The sequence below is a fragment of the Sciurus vulgaris genome (genome assembly GCF_902686455.1).
Source record: "Sciurus vulgaris genome assembly, chromosome: 7".
Classification (NCBI taxonomy): domain Eukaryota; kingdom Metazoa; phylum Chordata; class Mammalia; order Rodentia; family Sciuridae; genus Sciurus; species Sciurus vulgaris.
The window spans coordinates 38176537-38203711 of NC_136467.1; the positions used below are offsets into that span (position 1 = coordinate 38176537).

General features: G+C 37.1%; 1 pseudogene across 1 annotated transcript; it reads left to right on the forward strand.

Moving 5' to 3' along the window:
* Positions 1 to 1127: 1127 nt before the first annotated feature.
* On the forward strand, positions 1128 to 23630 carry LOC306665705 (inhibitor of nuclear factor kappa-B kinase subunit alpha-like; annotated as a pseudogene). Its single transcript has 4 exons — positions 1128 to 1321; positions 3387 to 3432; positions 4550 to 4639; positions 20064 to 23630. The product of its transcript is annotated as an inhibitor of nuclear factor kappa-B kinase subunit alpha-like (transcript).
* Positions 23631 to 27175: the final 3545 nt, after the last annotated feature.

A 27175-nucleotide genomic window follows, 5' to 3' on the forward strand; every position in this document is an offset into this window, starting at 1 on the left:
ATCCATATTGATTTTCCCCTGAATGTAATTTAATTCTTTTCTCTCACAGCCTTTAAAATTCTGTCTTTATTTTGTATGTTAGGTATTTTCATTATAATGTGCCTTGGTGTGGGTCTATTGTAATTTTGTGTATTTGGAGTCCTATAAGCCTCTTGTACTTGATTTTCTACTTCATTCTTCAGGTTTGGGAAATTTTCTGATATTATTTCATTGAATAGATTGTTCATTCCTTTGGTCTGTTTCTCTAAGCCTTCCTCAAATCCAATAATTCTTAAATTTGGCCTTTTCATGATATCCCATAGATCTTGGAGATTCTGTTCATGATTTCTTACCATCTTTTCTGTTTGTCAACTTTGTTTTCAAGATTACATATTTTGTCTTCAATATCCGAGGTTCTGTCTTCCAGGTGTTCTAACCTATTGGTTATGCTTTCTATGGAGTTTTTAATTTGGCTTATTGTTTCCTTCATTTCAAGGATTTCTGGGTTTTTTTTTCAATATCTCTAACTCTTTATTGAAATGATCTTTTGCTTCCCGTATTTGCTCTTTTAACTGTCGATTGGTGCTATCATTCAATGCCTGCATTTGCTCTTTCATCTCCTCATTTGCTTCCTGATCATTTTGATTCTGTACATTCTGAACTCCCTTTCTGACATTTCTTCTGCCATGCTGTCATTGGATATTATTGCTATACCATCTAGGTTGTTTGGGACATTTTCTTTCTTTGTTTTCTCATATTGTTCAGGTATCTCCCTCTCTAGTAGTGAAACTCTGGGATATTGCAGATTTCCTCTATTGACTAATATTGTCCCTGTAGATTTCCAATAACTCACCTCTTAGCCTTCAGTAGCCTGGAGTCTTGGAGGAACTTGATAATGCATTGCTCCACTAGGAAGCTGGCCTCTAGGGGTGGTGGCCTTCAGGTGGGATTATTTCCTGGTGGCTCTGAGTTGGTCCCGAGTCTCTCAATACCTCCTCTTCTTGGCTCCTGGGTCTTGTCAAAGGTCTTCTAACCTCCTGTAGGTGTCTCAGGAAGGGAGTTGCCCTTCCAATGATGAAGGCCACACCCTCAGGAGTAATTAAAAATGCCTGCACCAGCCTATAAAGAAGCCTCTGGCTAACTCCGTGATGGCGACAAACCTCAGCCTGGTGGTCGGGTGGGGTTGTTCAGTGGTGGCATCTGTATTTGACCTGGTGTCTGGGCGTGTTAGCTACCTGCTGCCCCACTCCGCAAGGCAGGTAGGTTCGGTGCCCACCTGCTACCTCCGTGATGCAAGCAGCCTGATTCGCCTATCAGCTCACTCCACAACTTCGACCGACCAGTGATGGCACAGACCTGGTGCAGGGGTCAGGTGGGGTTGCTCAGTTATGATGTCTGTCCTTGGTCTGCTGGCTGGGCGGGTTATCTGCCCAAGCTTACCTCTGCGTTGTAGGCAGCCTGACTCAGCCGCCTGCTCGCTCCGCCCCTTTTTACTTTTTATTTTAAGATGGAATGTATCTAAGTTGCTCAGGGTCTCACTGAGTTGTTGAGGATGGCTCAGAATTTGTGATCTTCCTGCCTCAGTCTCCAGAGTTGCTGGGATTACAAGAATGTGCCATTGCTCTGCTCCCAGACTAATTGTGTGTGTGTGTGTGTGTGTGTGTATACACACAATTTAGGGTGAGGTTTATTTATTTATTTGATTTGCTTTTTTTTCCTATTCTCATTTCTATTTTTCCCATTTCTTATCCTCTTGTGGGTTGTTTAGATACATTTTAGAATTCTACCTGGGTTAAATATATCTTTTTATAGTTTTTAATATTTTCTCTAAGTACTACTATGTTCCTACACTGCATATCACAGTGTGTCAGTATCAGTGTTAACATTGCACCAAGTTGAATGAAGTATAAAAAAAACTTAGATTTGTTTTGATCCATTTATTCATCTCACTTTTAAATATAAATGTTAAATATTTCCTGAATGTTTTAGGCACCACATCAGATAATGTTATTATTTTAGTTTCAACTTCAAATAGTTTAAAAACTCAAAAGAATCAGTCTATTACTTCTACCTCGGTTTTTATGTACTGCCCCTTTGAACTCCTTCTGGACATCTCAGCCTCCTATTAGTGTTTCCTTTGTTTAGAAAACATCTTTTAGCCAGTTTTAAGGGCAGTTCTTCTGGCAAGAAAGTCTTAGTTTTCCTTCCTCTGAAAACCTTGCTTCTTCTTCCTCCCCAAACACATTTTCACTGAGATGGACACTTAAATAAAGTACTGTCACTTCCTTCTGGTGTCCATGGTCTCAAGTAAAAAAACAAAAAACAGAAAACAAACAAACATAAAAGACAGAAAAAAAGAAAAATTCACTTTCACCATTTTCCTCTATAGATAATGGAGTGTGTCACTACAGCATCTTCCAGAACTTTCTGCTTTCTCTTAAACTCTGAATTTCGATTATGATGTATATTGGCACTGAATTCTTTGTGTTTACCCTGTTTTGAGTTTCACTTAGTTTTGTGAAACAGTCAGTCTATATCTTGCATCAATTTGAGAAATTTTTGAGCCATTATCTCTTTAAATGATCATTAGTAACTACTCCTTATTTTTTGGGACCCCAGTGATATCAAATGAAATGTTGGGTCTTTTGTTTTTACCTCAAAGATGACATTGGTTACATTTCAGTAATGAACTGTCACTTCTTCATGGTTCGGGGGGCATATGGGTGTGCATTCAGTGTGCTAGTTTTTTGTTGAAGATATTTGTGTATAAATTCATGGGAGATATTGGTCAGTTCTTTTCTTTTTGTGCTTTCTGTATGGTTTTGGCTTTAGCATTCTCCTGATCTCATAATTGAAAAGTGTTTTCTCCTCACCCGTTTTCTCAGAGAGATTATATGGAATGGGATCAGCATTAATTTTTCTTTAAATATTTGGTAGAATTCGCCAGTGAAATCACCCAAACCTGGAGATAATCTTGTTTTAAGATGTTAAGCTAGGGATTCAATGTCTCTTGGAGTTGTTGGGTCAAATGATCACCTAATACATATTGGGTAAATTTGTTATTTTATGCTTTTCAGGGGATTAGGTTCATTTAATCTAAATTGTTAAATTTGTGCATGCAATACTGTTTGTAATGTTCCTTTAATATCCTTTTAGTAATTGAAGAATCTGTAGGAATATTGCCTATTTTAATTTTTACATTGCTAATTTGTGTCTTCTTTCCTTTTTTATACTTGTCAGTTTTGCTAGAGGTGTATCACATATTGGTTATTTCAATAAAGATTGGGTTGTGTTTCTATCAAGTTTCTATTTTCATTGCTGTTGGTATCTGCTCTGATCTTCATTGTTTTCTTTCTTCTTTGTGTTTTGGGTCTGTTTTCCTAATTTTTTTTTTCCTGTTACTTTAGGCAGGAATTTAAGAGAATTAATCTGAGAATTGGGTCCTTTCCTAAGGTAAGTATTTCATGTTTAAAATCTCCCTCTTAACACTGTTAACTGCATTTCACAAAATTCTGCATGTTGTATATTCATTTTGGTTTAGCTCTCTTTAAATGATTTTCTCTGAGACATTGATTACTTAGGAGTTATTTGATTTCCAAAGGGTTGTAGATTTTCCTCTTATATTGATTTTTTTCTTTGATTCCATTATAATCAGAGAGCATAATCCTCCAATATGGTGTCAATTGCTTTAAATTCATTTGGAGTTGTCTTGTGAGTCAGGATATTATCTTTTTCTGAATTAATTGGCCTGGTTAAAACATCCAGTACAGAGTTGAATAGGCATGACAAGAGTCAATTCCCTATCTTATTCCTAATTTTAGGGGGAAGAATTCAGTCTTTCCCCATTAAGAGTGATGTTACCTCCAGGTTTTTCATGAACCTCCTTTATCAGTTTGAAAAAAGTTTTCATTTATTCCTAGTTAGTTGAGTATGTTTATCATGAAACGGGATTGGATTTTGCCAAATGCCGCTTTTTTTTTTTTCTCTGCATCCATCAGATACTCAACCAGACTACTTGTGATAAATACCACCTGAGCATGTGTTTTAGTTAACTTTTTAGTTGCTGTGACTAGAAGACCTGACGAAAACAACTTTAGAGGTGGTAGCTTATTTTGGGCTCACAATTTCAGAGGACTCTCAGTCCATATACAGCCAGCTCCATTCCTCAGGGCTCAAGATGAGGCTGAACATCATGGGTGAAGAGTATGGCAGAGGGAAGCAGCTTACATGATGAACAGGAAACAGAGACAGATTTCATTCACCAGATACAAAATATATATCCCAAAGGCATGCCCCCAGTGCCCACATCTTCCAGCCACACCCTCCCCACCTTCAGTTATCACTCAGTTAATCCCATGGGGGATTAACTTCACTGACTGGGTTAAGGTTCTCATAACCCAATCATTTTCTTCTAAACCTTCTTGTATTGTCTCACACATGAGCTTATGGGGCACACCTCACATCCAAACCATAACAACATGTAATCTTTTTATATATTGCTAACTTCCATCTGCTAGCATTTTGTTGAGAATTTCTGGACTTACATTTCTTTTTTGTGCTGCTTTTTTAGTATGAAGCAGAACAAGATGTGAAGCACACCACCCTCCTAATTTTTGAAGAGTCTGTGAAGGATTGGTATCAACTTTTCTTTAAATCTTCGGTAGAATTACCTAGTAAAATCATATTTTAAATGAACAAAGATTATCTTTACAAAAACAAATCTTTAGTAAAATTTATATTCCAAAAAGCTAGGTTGAGTTAATAATTCGGCATGCCACTTTGGTTTCCATTGCAGAAGCAAGAAAGCAATTCATCATTCTTTCCACAAAAGAAACAACCATGGGTTGAACACATAGGCCTTGTTTTCTAGGGAGCATAATTTTTGAAGTTCCTCTTCTTCTGGCAGCAAGGACATACATTCTATTCGTAGTGCAGGATTTCTTGTAGCATCTTACCGGTACTTTGTCAAGAGAACTGTCCAGTCAGAGGAACAGAAACAACACTAGAATTTTAAATAGGAAATAACGGGAAATTGGTGACAAAGGTGCTGGAATATCTAGAACAAAATGATGATAGGGTTGAGGGAGTAAGGAGGAAGCATAGAGCTGTGAGAACGAGAGCTTCGAAACTGCTAGCATTCCTGACTTGGAGAACACCCCTGGTGCTACACGCCTGATACTTCACTGATGCTTCGCCCTTGGCTATTCTGGAACACTGAGCAAGGAACGTCACTCATGGAAGAGTTCTGCAGCATCTGGACTATGGAGTCCAGACCTACCTGACCTCCAGCCTCACAGCTACCACGAGGAGCCAGAAGCTCTCTATTCCTTTAACTTTCTGAACTTTTGCCAGGATCAACAGAGCCTAGGAAATATAATTTGCAGTCTACCAGTCCTGGTCACACACAGCAAGTAATTCAGAAGCAAAGGAGGGGAAATCCAAAAAGTTTCTGTGGAACTTATTCTAAAATTAAACGTTTGATTCAAAATACCTTCAACAGGAAGAGTGATAATGATGCTATCTGTTGGTGATGTTCTATTTATTTCAATGTTTTTGATGAAAAAAAATCATCCCCTAAATATAGCAGAATCATTTGCTTATAGCTTTTAGTTAAATCAACAAAGAAGATTTATAGCTTGACTTGGCAGAGGGCACTACACAGAAATGCAGAACTGCTAGAGAAGAGAGTAAAGAGGTTTGGTCGTTTTGTGTACTCAGGATAGCAACCTGTTTGTGTGACAGAAAAGAGCAAGGAATAAGACTCTCATTATAAAAGTACTCAATTCATTCCAAAGGTGTGTGGAGGATAGTTTTAGAAACCATCAAGGATTACTTTTTTTTTCCCCCCCGCGGTGCTGGAGATTGAACCCAGGGCCTTGTGCTTGCAAGGCAAGCACTCTACCAACTGAGCCATATCCCCAGCCCTTAAATATTTCTTTTTCTTTAAAGTTCTGTCTCAAACCAGATGCAGTGGCACACACCTGTAATCCCAGTGACTCAGGAGGCTGAGATAGGGATCACAAGTTCAAGGTTAGCCTCAGCAACTCAGCTAGGCCCTCAACAACTTAGTGGAAACCTGTCTCAAAATAAAAATAAAAAGGCTGGAATGTATCTCAGTGTTTCAGCTCCTGTGTTCAATCCCTAGCACAAAAAAAAAAAAAAAAAAGAAAGAAAAAAGAAAAGAAAGAAAAAAAAAATTCTACTGTCTGAAACCTTATAAACAGCAAAAGGGGTGGGTTTCAGAATGACCTGCAAGAGATTACAGGGAAGTGCTTTGATTCTCTGAATTCAGTCTGAAATTTGGGTAAAAATTCCCTTTGGTCCCTTAAACACATAGTGAAAAGGCAAATCTGCAATAGCACCATTAACTTCTCCAAATTCAGAGAGTATGTCTCATACACAGACACACACAAGCCAAAATATTAACAACCAGAGGTGGAAGTGGGTGTCCTTGAGAAACATTGGCAGTGGAAACAACAAGGCACACACCATTGACCTGTGTTATCTTGCAGCGACATGCCAGGGCAGGGAGGACAGGACTTGTCATGGAAAGAGAGGACCTTACTTCATATTGCCACTCTACACATGAAACAATACTGAAAGATACAGAAAGAGGGTGGCGAGGGACTGCTTTATTTTGACAATGCAACAAGGGAGGCTTCCTTTGATGGTGCCAAAAAGGACATTAAAAACCTAGCCTCCTCTTCAACAGATGAATGGATACACAATGGAGTATTACTCAGTCATAAAGAAGAATGAAATTATGGCATTTGTCAGTAAATGGATGGAACTGAGTGAAATAAACCAATCTCAAAAAAACCACAGGCCAGAGGGAGGAGGGAATGAAAGATGGCGGAATGAGACAGACATCATTACCCTATGTTCATGTATGATTACACAAATGGTATGGATCTACATCGTGTACAACCTTAGAAACAAAAGATGCACCCCATTTGTGTACAATGAATCAAAATGCAGTCTGTAAAAATAAAATAAATAAATAAAACCAAAGGCCAAATGTTCTCTCTGATGTGCAGATGCTAACACACAATAAGGGGTGAGGTGATAGGGAAGAGTAGAAGTTCAGTGGATTAGACAAAGGGTAATGAAGGGAAGGGTGCGGGATGTGAATAGGAAAGACAGTAGAATGAATGAGACATCACTTTTCTCTGTTCATGTATGAATACACAACCAGTGTAACTCCACATCATGCACAACCACAAGAATGGGATCCGAATTAGAATCAGCTATACTCCATGTATGTATAATATGACAAAATACATTCTACTGTCATGTGTATCTAAAAAGGAAAAATTAAAAAACAAAACAACAACAAAACCCTAGCCTTGTGGCCAAGGGGACCCCCAGAGCTGTATCAGCTTATTTTTTTGTTAAACGGACTAAAGATCAGTATAGAACTAAACTTACAAAAGGGGGAGGAAATGAGCTACCAAAGCCAGCCAACTCAAACAGTCTTCATTATATTTCTCAACTATAATAGCCAAGGGAAGAAGAAAGAAAACTTAGAATTTTAAAGGAATTACTAGCAAATAGATGCTTGTTCTTTTGACTATAGGAGAAAATGCTGTGTATTGTGGAATGCCAAAAAGCAATAGGATCACTTTGGTACACAAAAATATTTTTGTATTTTTCCTCAAAATATTTTTGAAAACATAAATGGGAAAAAGAGAAAAGAAATTTCAAAATATATGAAAAAAATGATTTATTTTGTTTAGCCTTTCAAATAATGTTTATCCTTCAGTGTCCTAATTGGAAAATTAACTAAATTTTCCCCAAAAGAATAAAGAAATAATCTTTTTATCTTATAAATAAATTTATTTCTATTCACTTAAATTATGCAGGCATTATTGACTAGTTTTGTTGTATTTAACCTATTAACTTATTTTCCATAATATTCTGTAGATGTTGAATTATTCATCCTACTCAGGATTAACAAATTACCATACTTCAGGAAAATTGTTCTGATAAGGATGTTTATAATGACCACATATCTAATATTACTAGATTTAATATTTATCTAATATTACTAGAAATACAGATGCTCAGGAAAAGTTGAACTTCAGATCAATAACAAAAAGTTTCAGTATGTACCAAATGTTGCATTCATCTACTACCTACCTATCTGCTTACTTATCTTTTTTGTTAATAATTGATTCACAACTACTTTATTGATTTATTACCAATAAAGCCATAGGCCATTTCTATCCCAGAGGCTTTTGACTTTGGCATAGTCTGTTCTGCTTTCTTCTCAGAGCTGCAAGCTTTAAGGTTTAAAATACAGTTGTCATGGAACAAACATATACTAAAAATGAACAAGAAAAAGGAGGAGGAAAAAATCATCTTTAATCCAAAACTAAGTTTTAATCTGGCATCCAAGGTGCTTTAACACTGCATTCCCAGCCCTTTTTATTTTTAATTTTGAAACATGGCCTTGCTAAATTGCTTAGGACCTCACTAAATTGTGGAGGCTGGTCTCAAACTTGAGAGCCTCCATCCTCAGCCTTCTAAGTCTCTGGGATTAGAGGTGTGAGGCATTCTGTATTTTATCTGGCAACCCCAAATACATCCAGTTGTGCTTAGGACAGTCCTGGCTAGTTCATGACTTCTCAGTATTTGCTAATCCAACCTTTCACTCTCAGAGTGTCCTAGTTTGAATGTTAGATTGTGTGGTCAATCTGTGCATGCCCAATATAGAGCACAGCTCAAAGCTATCAAAGAAACAGAGAATAAAGGAAATAAATAATTACAGGAATATTTTAAAATATTTTTAGATGTTTATAGACCTTTATTTTACTCATTTAACTTTATGTGGTGCTGAGAATCCAACCCAGTGCCTCACAAATGCTAGGCAAGAGCTCTATCACTGAGCCACAACCCCAGCCCCAGGAATATGTTTAAATCAGAAAACAAAGCAGAGGAAAGGCTAACCAGAACAAATGAGAAAATAGTTGCTTTGAATGGAGAAAAGATAGCCTCTTCAACAAATGGTGCTGGGAAAATTGGAAATCCATATGCAACAGAATGAAACTAAACCCCTATCTCTCACCTGCACAAAAATCAACTCAAAATGGATCATGGACCTTGGAATCAGTCCAGAGACCCTTCATCTTATAGAAGAAAAAGTAGGTCCAAATCTTCAACTTGTTGGCTTAGGATCAGACTTCCTCAACAGGACTCCCATAGCACAAGAAATAAAAGCAAGAATCAATAACTGGGATAGATTCAAACTAAAAGCTTTCTCTCAGCAAAGGAAACTATCAGCAATGTGAAGAAAGAGCCTACAGAGTGGGAGAAAATCTTTGCCAATCATACTTCAGATAGAGCACTAATTTCCAGAATCTATAAAGAACTCAAAAAACTCTACACCAAGAATACAAATAACCCAACAACAAATGGGCTAAGGATATGAACAGACACTTCACAGAAGATCTATAAGCAATCAACAGATATATGAAAAAATCTTCAACATCTCTAGTAATAAGAGAAATGCAAATCAAAACCACCCTAAGATTCCATCTCGCCCCAATTAGAACGGCGATTATCAAGAATACAAGCAACAATAGGTGTTGGAGAGGACGTGGGGAAAAAGGTACACTCATACACTGCTATTGGGGCCACAAATTAGTGCAGCCTCTCTGGAAAGCAGTGTGGAGATTCCTTAGAAAACTTGGAATGGACCCACCATTTGACCCAGCTATCCCACTCCTTGGCCTATACCCAAAGAACTTAAAATCAGCATACTACAGAGATGCAGCCACATCAATGTTCATAGCTGCTCAATTCACCATAGCCAGATTGTGGAACCAACTTAGATGCCCTTCAATTGATGAATGGATAAAGAAACTGTGGTATATATATATATATATATATATATATATATATATATATATATAATGGAATATTACTCAGCCATAAAGAATATAAAATGATGGCATTTGCAGGCAAATGGATGAAATTGGAGAATATCATGCTAAGTGAGATAAGCCAATCTCAAAAATCCAAAGGATGAATGATCTCCCTGATCAGTGGATGATGACACATAGTGGGGGGTGGGAAGGAGGTAAGAATGGAGGAAAGAGGAACTGTATAGAGGGAAAAGAAGGGTGGGAGGTGGAGGGGGGAAGGGAAAAAATAACGGAATGAATCAAACACTATTATCCTATGTAAAAGTATGACTATACAAATGGTATGCTTTTACTTCATGTACAAACAGAGAAACAGTATGTATCCCATTTGTGTACAATAAAAATATTTTTTTTAAAAAAAGCATCCCAGGCTCAAAAAAAAAAAAAAAAAAAAAAAAAAAAAAAAGAAAGAAAAAGAAAAGAAAATAGTTGCTTTGAATATCAGAGAAGGTTTAAGTTCAATGTTTAAGTTCAATTCCATGGAAGACTAGTGGAGCTTCTCATTGCAGCAAGATGGTGCTGATGTACTTCTCAGGTTTAAAATTCTACCATATGCAGCTCAGAAGAAAATGGAACAGTGTCCAGGTAAAAAGAATTTGGAGTGGAAGGGAGCATATTGCTTTGAGTGAACTAACCCAATAAAATGACTATGAACTGATTATAAACAAAAATAAAGACATCATCAGTTAGGAAACTAGACACTAATGTAAAAAATACATTACAAAAAATAATGTAAAAAGTGTATTTTCTATTTAAACATATTAAAGCTTCTTATATAATTTTGAAAATATTGAATTATAATCCAAAACAAAATCTTCTCCCAACTAAAAAATTCTGTCCAAAATGGTAGTAGAGAGAAAGTGATTTTTATCATTGAACCAGAACGTGATGCACGTTACAGATCAGCCACTGAAGGACTGCAGACAAAATTCCCTCACCTCCTCAGGAGAGCCAAGCAGACACAAGCATTGCATGTATTTTCAGAGTAAACAACTGCTCCTCAGGAAAAACAGCAGGATACCAGTATTTAACACATCGTTCATCCTAACTTTACCCAGGTAATTGAGTAACCATCTGTGTTGGCAAATTGACCTTGCCCAGAGAGAAAACAAACTCCTATTGTTTTGACAGAAGGTAGTTTTGCAACTTGGAGCCAAGTGACAGCTGAAGGCCAGCTCCTGACCTCACATAAGAACTGAAGATCCATGCTGCCCTTCCCTTCATCTGCACATTTGAAAGCCATGCTTCCCAGGTTCCTGAGACCCTCAGGACTGAGGAAAGGCCTATTGAGATTTATACATGCTTCAAAGAGAGGAGAAGTACTTAGAATTACAAACTTTCTAAAGGAAATATCCTGAGACAAAGGAGAAGAGGAAAATTTCTTCCCCTATTTTCAATAGGAATAATTAAGTCTCTTATTTTAAAATTTTATTTGTGTTTACAAAAATCTATAGAAAATTTGGGAGAATTCAGTGCTACTTACACTTAGATATAATCCCATTAGCATTCTGGTATGTTTTCTTGTATCTTACATACGGGAATTTTTTTTTTGTTTCTTTTTTTTTTTTTTTTTTTTTAACAGCTTCTACAACATAACATGACTTTATATATTTGATTTTTTTTCTCTTAACATTATCTATCCTATGTCATTATAAACATCACTTTTAGTGGCATTATTTTAATGGTATTATATTTTGTTTTATAAAATAGATATCTAGGTAAATAGTGTATTTACTATTTTTCCTTTGGCAAGATTATCAAGACTAGTATTTCTGCATGAACAATTTAAAGTTCTTGATAAATGTTGAATTACTAAAACCTTAGATTTATAAATAACACAAAATATTTTATCCAATAACTCCTTTTTCATCAAGGAATTTTATAGTTCTTATGATTTTTAAAGTAACTTTAAAAATTCCTTCTTTTTATTCCAATGAGAAAACTTAAAACATTGAAAACCATTGAGAAGTGTAAAAAAGAATATTCCTGTTGTTTTCCCCCTTTTTAAGGAGAGCCTTCCCTGGAAGAACAATGAGCCATCATTAATAACCCCATAGTCACTATCAAAGAGGAGAAATAACTGGCTGAGTCTCAAGTTGCCTTCAACCATACTTTATAGATTTAACAAACTCTTGTAATAACTTTATACCCATATAGAGAAACAGAATGTTCAACTTCATGTGAATATCTGAAAAATGGCTTTTTAAATAATAGAGAGAATAAGAAAGAGAATTTTCACTGTTACTCCCTTGAGCTTGAGATGGCCCTCAAGCCATCTTTCTTATTCTCTCTAGGCAAAATCTTTAGCATTTCTTTAGTGGTAGTAAAGTCTTTAACCACTGCAACTTAGTCCTAGTTTCACTCCAATCTTTTAAGTCCACGTTTTTTCAAATCTTTCTCCTCTGCTTTCTGCTCCTGATTATCACAATAAATTTGGCTAAAAGTTTCCAGCAATATTCATGCCACTGCCTAAATGCTCTGCTGTCTGGAAATTTTCTCTGCCAGAATAAGAAGTCCATTGCTTTTAAAATCAGCCTCACAGAAAGTCTTAGGACACAGGCAAGATGAAGATAACTTCTCAGTCAGAACATAACACAAATGGCCTCTAGATCAATTACTGATAGTGTCCCCCTTTTCCTCTAAGCCCTCTTGAGCCCTGTCTTCACTGTCCATGGTCCTTTTGACATTCTGATCTTCTGAGTTCCCACCAGAATCAGTCATTAAGCTCTGCTTACAACAATCCAAAGAATTTCCAGTTTGCATGACTAAGAATCTCAAAATTCCTCCAAAAAACTCCAAAAACTTCTGAACCACATGGTCAGGTTAATTACAGCCACAACTCCATTTCTGGTACCAATTTCTGTTTTAGTCGGCTTTTTCACTGCTGTGACTAAAGGGCCCGAACAGATCAATCGTAGAGGAGGAAATGTTTATTTTGGGGCTCACTCTATATACAGAGGCTCCATTCCTCAGGGCTCCAGGTGAGGCTGAACATCATGGTAGAAAAGCTGCTAACATGGTGATCAGAAGAGAGAGAGAAAAAGACAGAGAGAGAAAGACAGACTCATTCTCCAGAAACAAAATACATAACCCACAGCCACACCCCCATGAACCACTTTCTCTAGCCACACCCCTCCTGCCTCCAGTTACCATTCAGTTAATTCCATCAGGGATTAACCCGCTGATAGGTGAAGTCTATAAAAGTGTACTTTTTTCCCCACACCCTCGCCAATACCTATTATTGCTTGTACTCTTGATAATAGCCATTCTAATTGGAGTGAGATGATATCTTAGGGTGATTTTGATTTGCATTTCTCTAATTACTAGAGATGCTGAACACTTTTTCATATATTTGTTGATCAAATATATTTGTATAGTCTTCTGTGAAGTGTCTGCCCAGTTCCTTAACCCATATATTGATTGGGTTCTTTGTATTTTTGGTGTAAAATTTTTTATTCTTTAAAAGTTTTGGAGATTAGTGCTCTATCTGAAGTACATTTGGAAAGGATTTCTCTCACTATGTAGGCTCTCTTTTCACATTACTGATTGTTTCCTTTGCTGAGAAAAAGTTTTTTGGTTTTAATCCATCATCCCATTTATTGATTCTTGCTTTGAGTTCTTGCACTCTAGGAGTCTTGTTAAGGAAGTCTGGTCCTAAACCAACATGATGAAGATTTTGCCTACTTTTTTTCTATTTGATGCAGGGTCTCTGATCTAATTCCTAGATCCTTGATCTATTTTGAGTTGAGTTTTGTACAGGGTGAGAGGTAGGGGTTTAATTTCATTTTACTGCATATGGATTTCCAGTTTTCTCAGCACCATTTGTTGAACAGGCTATCTTTTCTCCATTGCATGTTTTTAGCACCTTTGTCTAGTATGAGGTAACTATATGTAGGTGTTTGTCTCTGTATCTTCTATTCTCTACCATTGGTCTACCTGTCTATCTTTGTGCCAGCACCATGCCATTTTTGTTACTATTGCTCTGTAGTATAGTTTAAGGTCTGATAACTGTGATACCTCCTGCTTTGCTCTTCTTGCTAAGGATTGCTTTGTTTATTCTAGGTCTCTTGTTCTTCCAAATGAATTTTGTAATTGCTTTCTCCATTTCTCTGAGTTATGTCATTGGAATTTTACTTAGGAATGCACTGAATCTGTATGGCGCTTTTGGTAGTATGACCATTTTGACAATATTAATTATGGATTCAAGAACATGGGACATCTTTCCATCTTCTAAGGTTTTCTTTAATTTCTTTTAGTGTTCTGTAGTTTTCATTGTAAAGATCTTTCACCTCCTTTGTTAGATTGATTCCCAAGTTTTTTTTTTTTTTTTTTTTTGAGGCTCTTGTGAATGGGGTTGTATTTCTAATTTCTCTTCCAGAGAATTCATCTCTTATATATAGAAACACATTTGATTTATGAGTATTTTTATATCCTGCTACTTTTCTGAATTCATTTGTTAGTTCTAGAAATTTTCTGTTGGAGTTTTTTGGATTCTCTAAATATAGAATCATGTTGTGGGCAAATAGTGATTGAGTTTTTCTTTTCCTATTTGTAACCCTTTAATTTATTTGGTCTGTCTAATTACTCTGGCTAGTGTTTCAAGGATGATTTTGAATAGAAGTGGTAAAAGAGGGCATCCCTGTCTTGTTCCAGTTTGTAGAGGGAATGTTTTCAGTTTTTCTCCATTTCGAATGATGTTGGTCATGGGCTTAGCATACATAACCTTTACAATGTTGAGGTATGTTCCTATTATTCTTATTTTTTCTAGTATTTTGAGCATGAAGGGGTGTTGCATTTTATCAAATGCTTTTTGGGGAAATTAGTTCATTTTAAAACAATAAGTTTACTCATAGATCTGGAGGCTGGAAAGTCTAATATCGAGGTGGCAGATTCTGGCAAAGACCTGCGTGCTACATTGTTCTAGCAAGAAGGTGGAAGGTGGAAAGGCAAAAGAGGGTGAAAGCAAGGGAGAGAGGAGATGGAGGGGGTCAAACTCACCTTTTTATCAAGAACATATTGCCGAGACAACTATCCCACTCCTGTAATGAGAGTCCTCATAACTTAATGATCCTTTAAGGTCCCCTCTCTCAATACATGGGCTTTAAAGAACATATTCGAGCCATAGCATCCTGGGTTGTGATTATAATTTCTATGGTACCACTTAACTCCCATTATTAAAAGACAGGGATCACTGTAGCAACTCAACCTGCATTTATTGAGCTCCTGTGTACAATATCGTCCTTTGCCTTCAAGAATTAAAACTGGTTATAGAGAAAAACTATATATGCTTTAAATCATTTTTGAAGTTAGCAGGTCAGTAACCATATAACAATTTGAAATATCATAAATGCATATAGATAGTGTATAATTTATGATGGTTTGATTTGCAATTTTTGATGTTCTGATGATGCCAAAGTATACTTATTCAAGAAGGTACTTTCCACTTCCAGGATAATATTCATAAGGTATTCAAAGTTAATTGTAAAACAGATTTGGGGTTAGATTAATTCTTCCAATTGTAGGCTAATATGAGTGTGTTCTGAGCATGTTCAAGGAGACTAAACTAGGCTAAGCTATTTGGTAGGTTAAGTGGATTGATTAAATGCATTTTGGGTTCATGATATTTTTAATTTACAATGGGTTTATCGGCATGTAACCTCATTATAAGTCAAAGGGCATCCACACACATAAGATATGAACAGAGTGGAAATGACATACTAGACAAAATGAATAATAATATTTCTGATCACAGATTATGGCTTATAGCCAGCAGATAGAGATTTTGCAAGATTCTGGGTTTTGCTGTGTTCCATTCTATGACCTAGAAGAAACAGATCATCTCTCATTAGTCTGAATAAAATTCTGGTGATACTACAAACCCTTGGGAAAAGAAAGCGTAGCATTCAATACAGAAAGCAAAAATACTCACATGTATGAATTTCCTTTAGCTTTAATGAAATGATAAGATTAATATCTTCTTTTTAATAAACCAAAATATTCAAAGAGGTGCTATGTGCCCATTCATCAGGGAAAAAAATACTTCATTCATTTCATTTTAAAAAAATATTTATTGAGCTCTTTTATTGTGCCAGGCACTGTTCTGGGTCTTAGTAGATACAATATTGAGCAAAACAGATCAAATCCTTTCCCTCACAAGCTTACATTCTAGTGGAAGAAGAAATTGAAGACAAATACATAGAACTGGGCATGGTGGCACACATCAGTAATCCCAGCAACTCAGAGACTGAGGTTGGATGATCGCAAGTTCAAGTTAGCCTGTGCGACATTGAGAGACTCTGTGTATTAGTCAGGGTTCTCTAGAGAAACAGAATCAACAGGAAGTATGATTATAAAAAGGGCCTTTATTAGATTGACTTACATGACCAGAAGCTGGATAGTCCACAATAGCAGTCTGTAGCCTGGAGAATTAGAAAAACCAGTAACTGTGCAGTCCAAGAGGCAGAAGCTCCAGACCAAGAGGGATCAACAGTGCTACCCTAGTTCAAGACCAAGGCTTCTGGAAACTACCTGGAGAATCACTGGCAAAGTCCACTTTTGGAAGAGTGAAGAAGCGAGAGTCCAATATCCTCAGATGACCAAAGCAGCAATCAAGAACCCATTCAAGAAGAGCCAAGCTTGCATCTGCATCTGCTTCCCTGTTCTTCCAACTTTTGTTCCATCCAAGCCACCATCCTACTGGGCGTTGTGGCCCACGCTTAGGGAGGTCTCCACTTCAGTTCCTATCCCACATTCTAATCATTCTTAGACACCCACAAGCCTCTTAATCATTGGCCTCTCTTGATCCAATCAAGTTGACAATTCAAATTACCCATTACACTCTGTCTCAAATAAGTCAATGAAGATGGATAGATACATACAGAGAGGGTTGATTAAAGTTGGGCTGGGGTGCAGCTTAGTGGCAGAGCACAATCTTAATTATGCACAAGGAAACAAGTACATACATAAAAGGTAAAGGGTCAGAAAAAGAAAGGGAAAGAGGATAGGATATGCTGGCATGGGATTTAATTTAAATAGAGTGAGTAGTGAGGCCTCATTGAGAAGAAGTATTTGAATAAGGATCAGAAGAGGGTGAGGGAGTAGCTTTTATAGGAATCTGGAAAAAGCGTTCTAGGCAGAGGGAATAACAAGTGCAAATGTCCCAAGGCAGCAGTGAGCATAGTGTGCTGGAAGCATTGTGCAGATGCCAGTGTGGCTAGAGAAGAGTTGAGTAAAAGGCAATGAAATAGAGAGCCTAGAAGGGCAACAGAAGGCCAGTTTGCACAGGGACTTCTGTAGTTTTAGGACTTAGGCTTTCACTCTGAACAAAACAGAGAGCTTTGGCAGGGCTACAACCTTATACACGTTCTATAGAGATCTTTCTGACCGCTGTGTTGAGAATTAAAAACAAAAATCTACACTTAAAATTCTTCATCCTTGCTTGAGCATGTGGCTGAAAAGCATTGATAAAATTTGGAACTGACACATCCATCCTCTGTCACCTTGTCACCTTCTGAGCAGTGGTACACAGAGGGGCCAGCTGGTCAGGATTCGGTGCTTCCGTTCCACACTGGAGAATGACAGGAAGGGGTGGGCAGCAAAAGCTTATCATTGGCAGGTGCAGATTGAACTATTTCTCTCTCCTCCTACTCCTACTAAGGTGAAACTTAGCTTCATCTGAAGAGCAAATAAATAGCATTTTCACTAATAAAAAATGAGGTTTCCTCCTTTCAATTACTTTCCCTAGGTATTGTAGTACATAGTCATCAAAATAAAATGCAAAATTCCAAACCTGACATCTAAGGCTGCCTCAGCACAGCCTCGTTCTTTCCCAAATTCTTTTATTTTTTGTTGCAAAACGATCATGGACTTCAGCCAAACCGAACTGCTATTTTCTACTCTTATGCTCATGCTGTTTGCTCCACCTAAAAGGCTTTCCTAACTCCCATTTCTCTGGGTCTAAAATGATACAAAAGAAGCCATAAAATAAAGGTAAAAGAGCGAGAACTTAGAACCAGAGGCCCTGGGCTACTGATTGTTAAACTTCAGTCACATCCTTAAAACTTTCTCATTCTGTTTTCTTGTAAGCAATTACCTACTTCATGGAGTTTGTTGTATGTCAAATTGATAATATGTGCAAAAGTGCTTATAGAGAATAAAAGATATAATATGAATTTATTTAGTCAATAATATCTACTTCATTAAATGGGAAGAAGGTTGAGGAGGATCATGGAGGAAAATGTGGGGCTTGGGACAAGTGGACCAAAAGAGACTCATAATGTCCTATGTCAAATATCTTCACAGCAACCAAATTATAAAACATATGTAAAACTATGGTTTGTATATAATTGAAAGTCTGTGAAATACCAAATCTGACTGAATTCAATGACTATTACTTATATTTGGGTGTTCAATTTATAGGTGATAAGATGAGTAATAAAATAAAGGTAAAAATAACATGTTTCATTACATAAAATTCATTTTCCATTCCTTCCTTTTTCATGTCTTTTGTGATATGCCATAAGTATACAAGTATACACAGATTTTTGAAGACTCACTACCAAAAATGTCAAAAGGAATATAAGATTTTATTAACAACTTTTGTATTGATTACTTACTAATATGATAATATTCGGATATGATAGATTAAGTAAAATATATTGTTAACATTTTAAATGTATGTAGTACACATTGACTTTCAAATATTTTAGATAAAGCTAGGCAGTGAGAATTGTAAAGCAAACCTTGAGGTGTCACCTCTCCTCATTCTACTTCTGAGGCAGGGAATGTGATAGAACCACAGAAGGAACAGTTGTGTCAGAACATTGAAGATCGCCATTGGCTAGTGTGTGCTTAATTTCTCCTACTATGGAGAGTCACTGTGAGGTTGATTGTAGATTGTGGCAGGATAAGAATTGGGAGTATTATAAATTCAATTGGCTCTATGAATAGGAAAGTATGTAGCGCCTGGAACAGGTGTGTGATCTCCAGGACCCCAGAGAAAAATCTCTCCTTCTCACCGAACTTTGAAATACTGGACACAATTTCTAAACTAGTCATAGAAGGTAAGAGTCAAAATTCAAACCACCACCCATAAAATTGTATTCATGTTTTATATACATTGATGAGAATATTTGTAAAATAAGGGACATTGGAACTCCCAGGAACAATTGAAAACAAGTTGTAAATGACCCTAAGTCTATCAGCTAGACCTTCTATCTTTAGTATGACTTAAGCATGAAGTATTGTCTGGTAGTTCAACTAAAGTAGCAAAATAAGAAAAGTTTAGCTTAAAACTTCTTACATCTTATTATTTAATGTGTGGAAAAGAAAACTCTGGCTATGTGGACACAGGGTTAGTGCTGGGATTGGTTTGGTCCCCGGACAGGTTCAAGTATTGGGTCTATGTGGGTCTTTACCTTGGAGCAGCTGGGGGAGCATGGGTGAGTGAGGGTCAAAGCCTGCTGCTCTGCTCAGTCTTGGAGCGCAGCAAGGTAGCACTGAGTGCAGAGAAGGAAAAACAGGAACCTGAGGGGAAAAGACAGAAAACTAGTTCTCAGTCTATTTGGTCTACCCTTCCTCCCCTTCCACAGTCTGTCTGCCTGTCTCTCTCTCTCTCTCTCTCTCTCTCTCTCTCTCTCTCTCACACACACACACACACACACACACACACACACACACACACACACACACGCAGTGCTGTTTCATCCACAGGGATAAGCAGGTGAAGACCACCAATGTCTGTAAGAAAGTGGTAATGCAACAACTGAACGAAAAGCGCAAATCCTCCGACTGGCTAGTCGACTAGGAACATTGAAAGCAGAGGCAGAGATGGTCAGGGACAAGTCACAGGCCAGCTCAGAGGCCATGAGGCCAAAAGATGTACCAGACATAGGGAAAAAAAAAAAAAAAAAAAAAAAAAGGACTCTTTAGGAGACTTGTTGTCTGGACTGGTGGGTCGGAGGGACAATGAATAATATAACTGTTCTTCCAACAGGGAGGACAACTTTCCTGAGGTATTGAATTTTGTGCGTAGCTCTAGGCAGGGAGAGAAATGAGAGAAAAATGATCAGTCAGGAGTTTTAAGAATCTCATCCCAACTAGGGTTCAATGTAACAAAACTTTAAAATTGGTCTCTGGGTTCAAATAGATGTTACTTAGGAAAAACAGGGGGAACTGGCCTTGGGTCAGCGCTGGAGCCTGAGGCCGCTTGCTCTTGGGCTCCGTGGAGCGACCCTGGGGCTGCGGCTGGGCACTGGCGGACCCTGGGAGAAGCGGAGTGGCTTGGCACCCGCGGCTTCGGAAATGTTTGTCTGTACCAGCATAGGGAACTTGATCCCCAAATGGCAATTAACTCCTGTCGCCTCGAGCTAAGTACCAAAAGCAGAGAATGGTGGTGGCACGAAATCCAGGTCATGAAGAAGTTGAATCATGCCAGTGTTGTGAAGGCCTGTGACGGAGGCCTTTCCTGAGGAACTGAATATTTTAATAAATGATGTGCCTCTTCTAGCAATGGAACACTGTTCTGGAGGAGATATTCGGAAGCCGCTCAACAAATCGGAAAATTGTTGCAGACTTAAAGAAAGGCAAACACTTTCTTTACTGAGTGATATAGGGTCTGGGATTTCATATTTGCGTGAAAACAAAATTATACATCGAGATCCTGAAAATATAGTTCTTCGGGGTGTTGGTGGAAAGATAATGTATAAGTAATTGCTCTAGGATATGCCAAAGATGTTGATCAAGGAAGTCTCTGTCCATCTTTGTGGGAACGCTGCAGTAACTGGTCCTAGAGCTCTTTGAAAATAAACCTTACACAGCCACCATTGATTATTGGAGCTTTGGGACCATGGTATTTGAAGGTATTACTGGATATAGGCCTTTTTTGCATTATCTGCAGCTATTTACCTAACATGTGAAGAGATGACAGGAGAAGTTTGCTTTAGTTGCCATTTACCCCAACCAAATAGCCTTGTAGTTTAATAGTGGAACCATGGAAAACTGGTACAGTTGAAGTTGAATTGGGACCCACAGCAGAGAGGGGGACCTGTTGATCTTACTTTGAAGCAACCAAGATGCTTTATATTAATGGATCACATTCTGAATTTGGAGATAGTACACATCCTAAATATGACTTCTGCAAAGATCATTTATTTTCTGTTACCACCTGATGAAAGTATTCATTCACTACAGTATCGTATTCAGCATGAAACTGGGATAAATACTCGTTCTCAAGAAACTTCTTTCAGAGACAGCAATTTCTCTGGATCCTCGGAAACCAGCCTCTCAATGTGTTCTAGATGGAGTTAGAGGCTGTGATAGCTATATGGTTTATTTGTTTGATGAAAGTAAAACTGTATATGAAGGGTCATTTGCTTCCAGAAGTTTATCAGATTGTGTAAATTATATTATACAAAACAGTAAAATACAACTTCCAATTATACAGCTATGTAAAGTATGGACTGAAGCAGTGCACTCTGTGTCTGGGCTAAAAGAAGACTATAGCAGGCTCTTCCAGGGACAAAGAGTGGCAATGTTTAGTCTTCTTAGATATAATGCTAACTTGACAAAAATGAAGAACACTTTTGATCTCAGCATCACAGCAACTGAAAGCTAAATTGGAGTTTTTTTCACAAAAGCATTCAGCTTGACTTGGAGAGATATAGTGACCAGATGACTTATGGGATATCTTCAGAAAAAATGCTAAAAGCAAAAAAAGAAATGGAAGAAAAGGCCATTCCCTATGCTGAGGTTGGTGACATTGGATACCTTGAGGATCAGATTATGTCTTTGCACACTGAAATCATGGAGCTACAGAAAAATCCATATGGAAGACTTCGGGGAGACTTGATGGAATCTCTGGAACAACGTGCAATTGATCTATATAAGCCATTAAAGCACAGACCTGCAGATCACTCCTACAGTGATAGCACAGGGATGGAGAAGCATCATTGTGCATACTGTGCAGAGGCAAGACAATGTTCTCAAGGAGCTGTTTGGTCATCTGAGCAAGTTGTTGGTCAGTAAGCAGAAGATTATTGATCTACTCCCAAAGTGGAAGTGGCCCTCAGTAACATCAAAGAAGCTGACAATACTTGTCATGTTTATACTGGAAAAAAGGGAGAAAGAAAATATGGCATCTCCTTTAAAATTGTCTGTACACAGAGTTCTGCCCACTCCCTGGTTGGATCCAGTCTAGAAGGTGCAATAACCCTCAGGCATCAGCATGGCTGCCGACTTTAGCAGAACTTGAACAATCTCTGTTGCGCGTGGTATCTCCTCAAAATGGGGGAGATTTTGACACAAATGATAGAAGAAATTTGAACTGCTTTGGCCATTTAAGCACTATTATTTGTGAAGCAAATGAGGAACAGGGCAGTAGTATGATGAATCTTGATTGGAGTTGGCTAACAGAATGATTTGCCATTTGTTCACTGTCCTCAAAGCTATGGAGTTGTTGCTGTACATTGGAAATTGGTTTTTCCTCCATGAAACCATTCTTCACACACCAAACAGTGGGAAGCAAGGACTGTGATAGGAAACTACCAAGATTTTACAAGCATGCTATACTGATTTTTGAATAAAGTTAAGTTCCAAATGGGATGTTGTTTTTAAAAAGTCACTGGACACATTTAAATATGTTTTAATAATATAGTTACTTTGGAGCATCATTGGAGCTTCTTCAAACCTGGTAAAACATTACTTATTTAACTGGCAATAATACTTCTAAAGTTTTAATTTTTAGGTGTAAGACCATAGAAAAGAAAACCTCACTTAACATGCATTTTAAGTAAAAGTGTTCACCTATGTTTCTGTGGAAGAAACTGCTCACAAGTAAAATTGTACTTCTTGAAGAATAAGCCCTACCTCCTTGTGTTGCACTCATTAAGTGCTCTTCCAGGCATAAGGAGTTGGCTCAATTCCATCTTTAATTTTACTACACATTTGTGTGTTCCCTTCTTACAGAAGGGATTGTTCATCTGTGCCTTTCATACCAGTTGAATCATAAAACATGTTGTGTGCTATATGTATATGTATTTAAGATGTACATTTAATAATATCAAAGAGATACCTGTTAATTTATAATGTATTTGAAAACTTATGCTTTTTCATTTGTAAAAATGGGTTGTTTAAACAATCTTGTCATATAGGTTTATAAAAGTCTACATTCCCTTATCTGTAATTGTAATTTCAAAATCCAAAAAGTTCTGAAAAACGGAATTTTTGTAAGTTTGGTGACAAAATTTGCTTACAAATCTAATCTGAACTGATACTGAATCTATTTATCCCATTAAGTGTGAATATTCATGTATTTTGCTGCATATATATTATAGGGCAGGGGCAATTGTGCCAAGACTCTGAGGGTTAATGTAATATGTTCTATGCACTGAATTCCTTTCTAAAATCTAAATATTTCATAATTCTGAAACATTGGGTCCCCAAGGGTTTCAGATAAAGGATTGTGGATCTCTATCTTCTGCTAAGTAATTTAGAATGTATTATTTGCTTTAAAAAAAAGTGTGAAATGCTTTTGTATTCTAGTTTTTCACTTTGTGTATTAAATGATTTTTAAATTTAAAAAAAAAAGAAAAAAAATAGGTCAATCCTCCTCCCCAAAATAGTTTACACCCTTAAATTCATGTTACATTGTCTACAACAGTCAGAATAACCTATTTATTACTCCTTTTTCTTCAGGGCTAATATGCAGAAATATGTTAGTATTTGCCTCTATTTTATTGTTTGTTGTACAAATATTGACTTTTCTTCTGACTATATCACAATGAAAATTCAAACAACACTTTTTAAACTTAGACTCATCTGTTTTACCATATAATATAAAATAATCTGACTAAACATTTCTAAAGGCAATAGTTGCATTAGCTAGTAACCTTTAAATATGAAGAACATTTATTTTGGTTTTGTTTTTTGACTCAAGTCCAACAGAGAAATTTGGAAACCTGTGCTAAAAGAATTTACAAGATCATGTTCGGCAAAAATGACTTGATCAATCTGGCTCTGAGATTCAGAATACAGACCATTCTGCACATCACCAGAAGGAAACTAGGTTCAGGAGCACCTGCCAATCATTTTCAGCAAAATCTTTGAATCTAAGGTTTCCACAAGGCTGAAACCTAACTTTACAATTGTAAAAGGCAATTCTGAATTTAAAGAAAATATGTCACTGATTGTTATTACATAAAAATAAATTTTTAAAAAGATGTAAATAATTATACCATTTTCTAAATTTTAGAACTTTTTCTATGATATTCACAATTAATATTAGGAGAAGGGGACATAATTGCAAACTAGTCATTTCATTTGCCTGGAAAACCAGTAGCCAATCCATGAGTTTATCTTTGCCAATCAGAACTTCTGATCAAGAGAGAGAAGAGCCGTACCACTCTGCAGATTAGTGGGCTGAGCCCAGGTGTGATGAAATTGACCGAGGCCTCACTGGCTTATCCTCTGGTTTTGTGGAGTCCTCTCTTTTCCCAGTTGCTCCATGGGCATCTCATTCCTCCATTTTCCCATGAGCTCTGCTTCACACCCACTTCTCATTGTCAACATTTTCTTTAAGTAATTGGGGTAAAGAAATAGAAGTCCATCTGGTTAAAACCAGATTTATTTTTCTCCCCACACTCCCGCTGAGTCACCCTGTTCCCTCCTCTTCTTTTCTGTGCACTAGACGTTATAGCTTCCTGTTTCCTGTAAAGATATTCCCTCAATCAAATACTCCCTCCCTGTTTCTATGTCCTAAATCATTCTCCCTTATGATCTCTTTAAACAAATAGATGTCCCCAATGACATGCTCCCTAAGCCCCACACTATCTTTCTTTTCTCTTTCCATGGTTTGTGATTCCTGTGGAGTTACTTCACAGCCATTCTTTGATTTACCCCAATCCTGACAAGGCACCAACATGAAGCCTATAAAATTTTCCTTCCCCAAGTCATTTCAATGATCCTCCCTTGATGGAAATAATTTGGAAGTTATGAAATCATACCCAACCTCTCTGTGTGGCATCAAAAGATGCCGAATTTACGTTTGGGAAGATGCCCTTCTCTTGGTCTATAGGACACACAGTTCTGTTATCTTTCCACACCAGTACTCCCACTCAGATGCACTTTCTCTTCAGATCTTCCCCTTAATGAGGTACCCCATAGATTTTAGTTATTTTTTCACACTTTTTTTGATACTTGTTCCCCAAGAAATCTCATTTGTGTTATTGCTTTAACATCTTTTCATTTTTGATGACCCCCTACATAGATCCACTCGACATCTTACTCTGAAGATATTTCTACACATTCCAGAGGCATGTGAGGGAACACTAGATCCTTCAACTCAGCAAACATCCAATTTAAGGGTGAAGGGTCTGGAGCAGGGGGAAGGAACATGGTAGACTTCCCATGAGAAGGGACAGAGTGAAAGAGAATTTTCAACCATTTACCTGAGGAAAACAAAACTCTCTCTTAGGTTGCTAATCTTCTCTAGGAAAAAGAGGTAGAAGAGGTTGTAATCAGCTGGAAAATCTCTTTTTGGCAAATTGCACCATGAGGATATCTAGTGGGATTCATTCCATGAACGGTCCCTATAGTGAGCACACATTAGATAACTGTTGTGAGACAGTTCATTTGTTAATTAACCAGATTTCACCATTCCTTTGTATATACAAAGGTACACACACTTAAAAATATTATGTTTTGTGTGATAAAATACACACAAGTTTATCTGTCATAGTAAATAATTTTAAAAACACTCATTGGAGCAAGGAAGTGTCTCAATATTTAGACTTTTATGTCTCACATTCATCTAATATTGAGTGCCCTCAAAAATGTTTATAACCCAGTGGGAAGATGCATGTTAAATCTCTAATCACACAGATTATCATTTTAATTATATCCTATTAAGTGCTATGAAAGAAAAATATAGGGTGTTGAAAGTATATAACAGGAGACCTTGCTTAATCTACGGCATCAAATCTTATTCTCCTGAGAAAGTCATTTTATTGAGAATGATTAAGAGTGACTTGAGCAAACCGAAGGTGAAAGAATCCTCCAGGCAAAGGATGATAAAACCCAAGATCTAAGGTTACCATTTTATAATCCACAAGGGCTGAAAGTGAAGTAGATCAGTGTGTATAGAGGTGATCAGGGAGAAGGGCTACTAAACAAGGCATGCACAGGGGATACTGGGGCCAAATCTTGGAGGATATGGCTAAGATTGTTGGTCAGACTGCACTTTGATCTCCTTGTGTTGTTGTGTTGTAGCTTGTCTTTAAAATCAGAACCTATTAATCTATTCCAAACTTATCTTTATATTATAATGTAACTAACTAAGATCTTTTTTTGTGGGGGAGGAATGATTACCAGACTATTTCATTTTGAGGAGAAAGCTATCATTGGATCATGTAATGAAATATTAGCTTAATAAAATAACATTTGGCACTGCAAAATTGTTTCAAAATCATTGATGAAGCAAGGTTGTGACAGAATGCAATGTAGCTTGTATCATCAGAATTGGTAAGTATATTAGCCTATGAGCAGCAGAACTTGGGAAGACAATATAGATTTTACAGTTGCTCCTTCATTTCATCTACCTTAATCATACAAATTGCAACTCGAGTCTTGTTAACATGTCCCTAACACATAATAATCTGATTTGAAATTTCTGTTGCAGATCACCTAGTGTTGACTTTTTTTTAATTGACAAAGTAAGTAAACATATACACAAGTACATGCTTTTCATAAGGAAAACATTTTAGTTCTTTTTTAGCTGCACATTAAGTGATAGGGAACATATTACAATGCCAAAATAAGTCTTTGAAGGGAAAAAATCAATATTTAACTGGTTCCCAAAAACTGATAGGATGCAATGGCTAATTCCAAAGTTGGGGAAAGAAGATAACAAGGTGAGTCTGGAATCATTTGTCTTATAAGAAATTTAATTAGTTCTCACAGAAAGAAAGGAAAAAACTGTGGAGTATGAATAGATGGCACAGGAACCAGCCTGAAGTATCTCCGATTATAACAACCTGAGGAAACCTGATTATCCAAATATATAAAGGTACAAGTATTTGGATGTGGAATGACCCCCACAAAGAACAATGTATTAAAAGCTTGTCCCCAAAGTGGCAATATTGGAAGATGGTGGAACTTCAGGAGATAGGGCCTGGTGGGAGGTCCTTAGGTCACTGAGGGAATGCTCTCAAAGCTGATTGTGAGACCCTGGTCTCTTCCTCCTCACTCTTTGCTTCCTGGTTCATGATGTAAGCAGT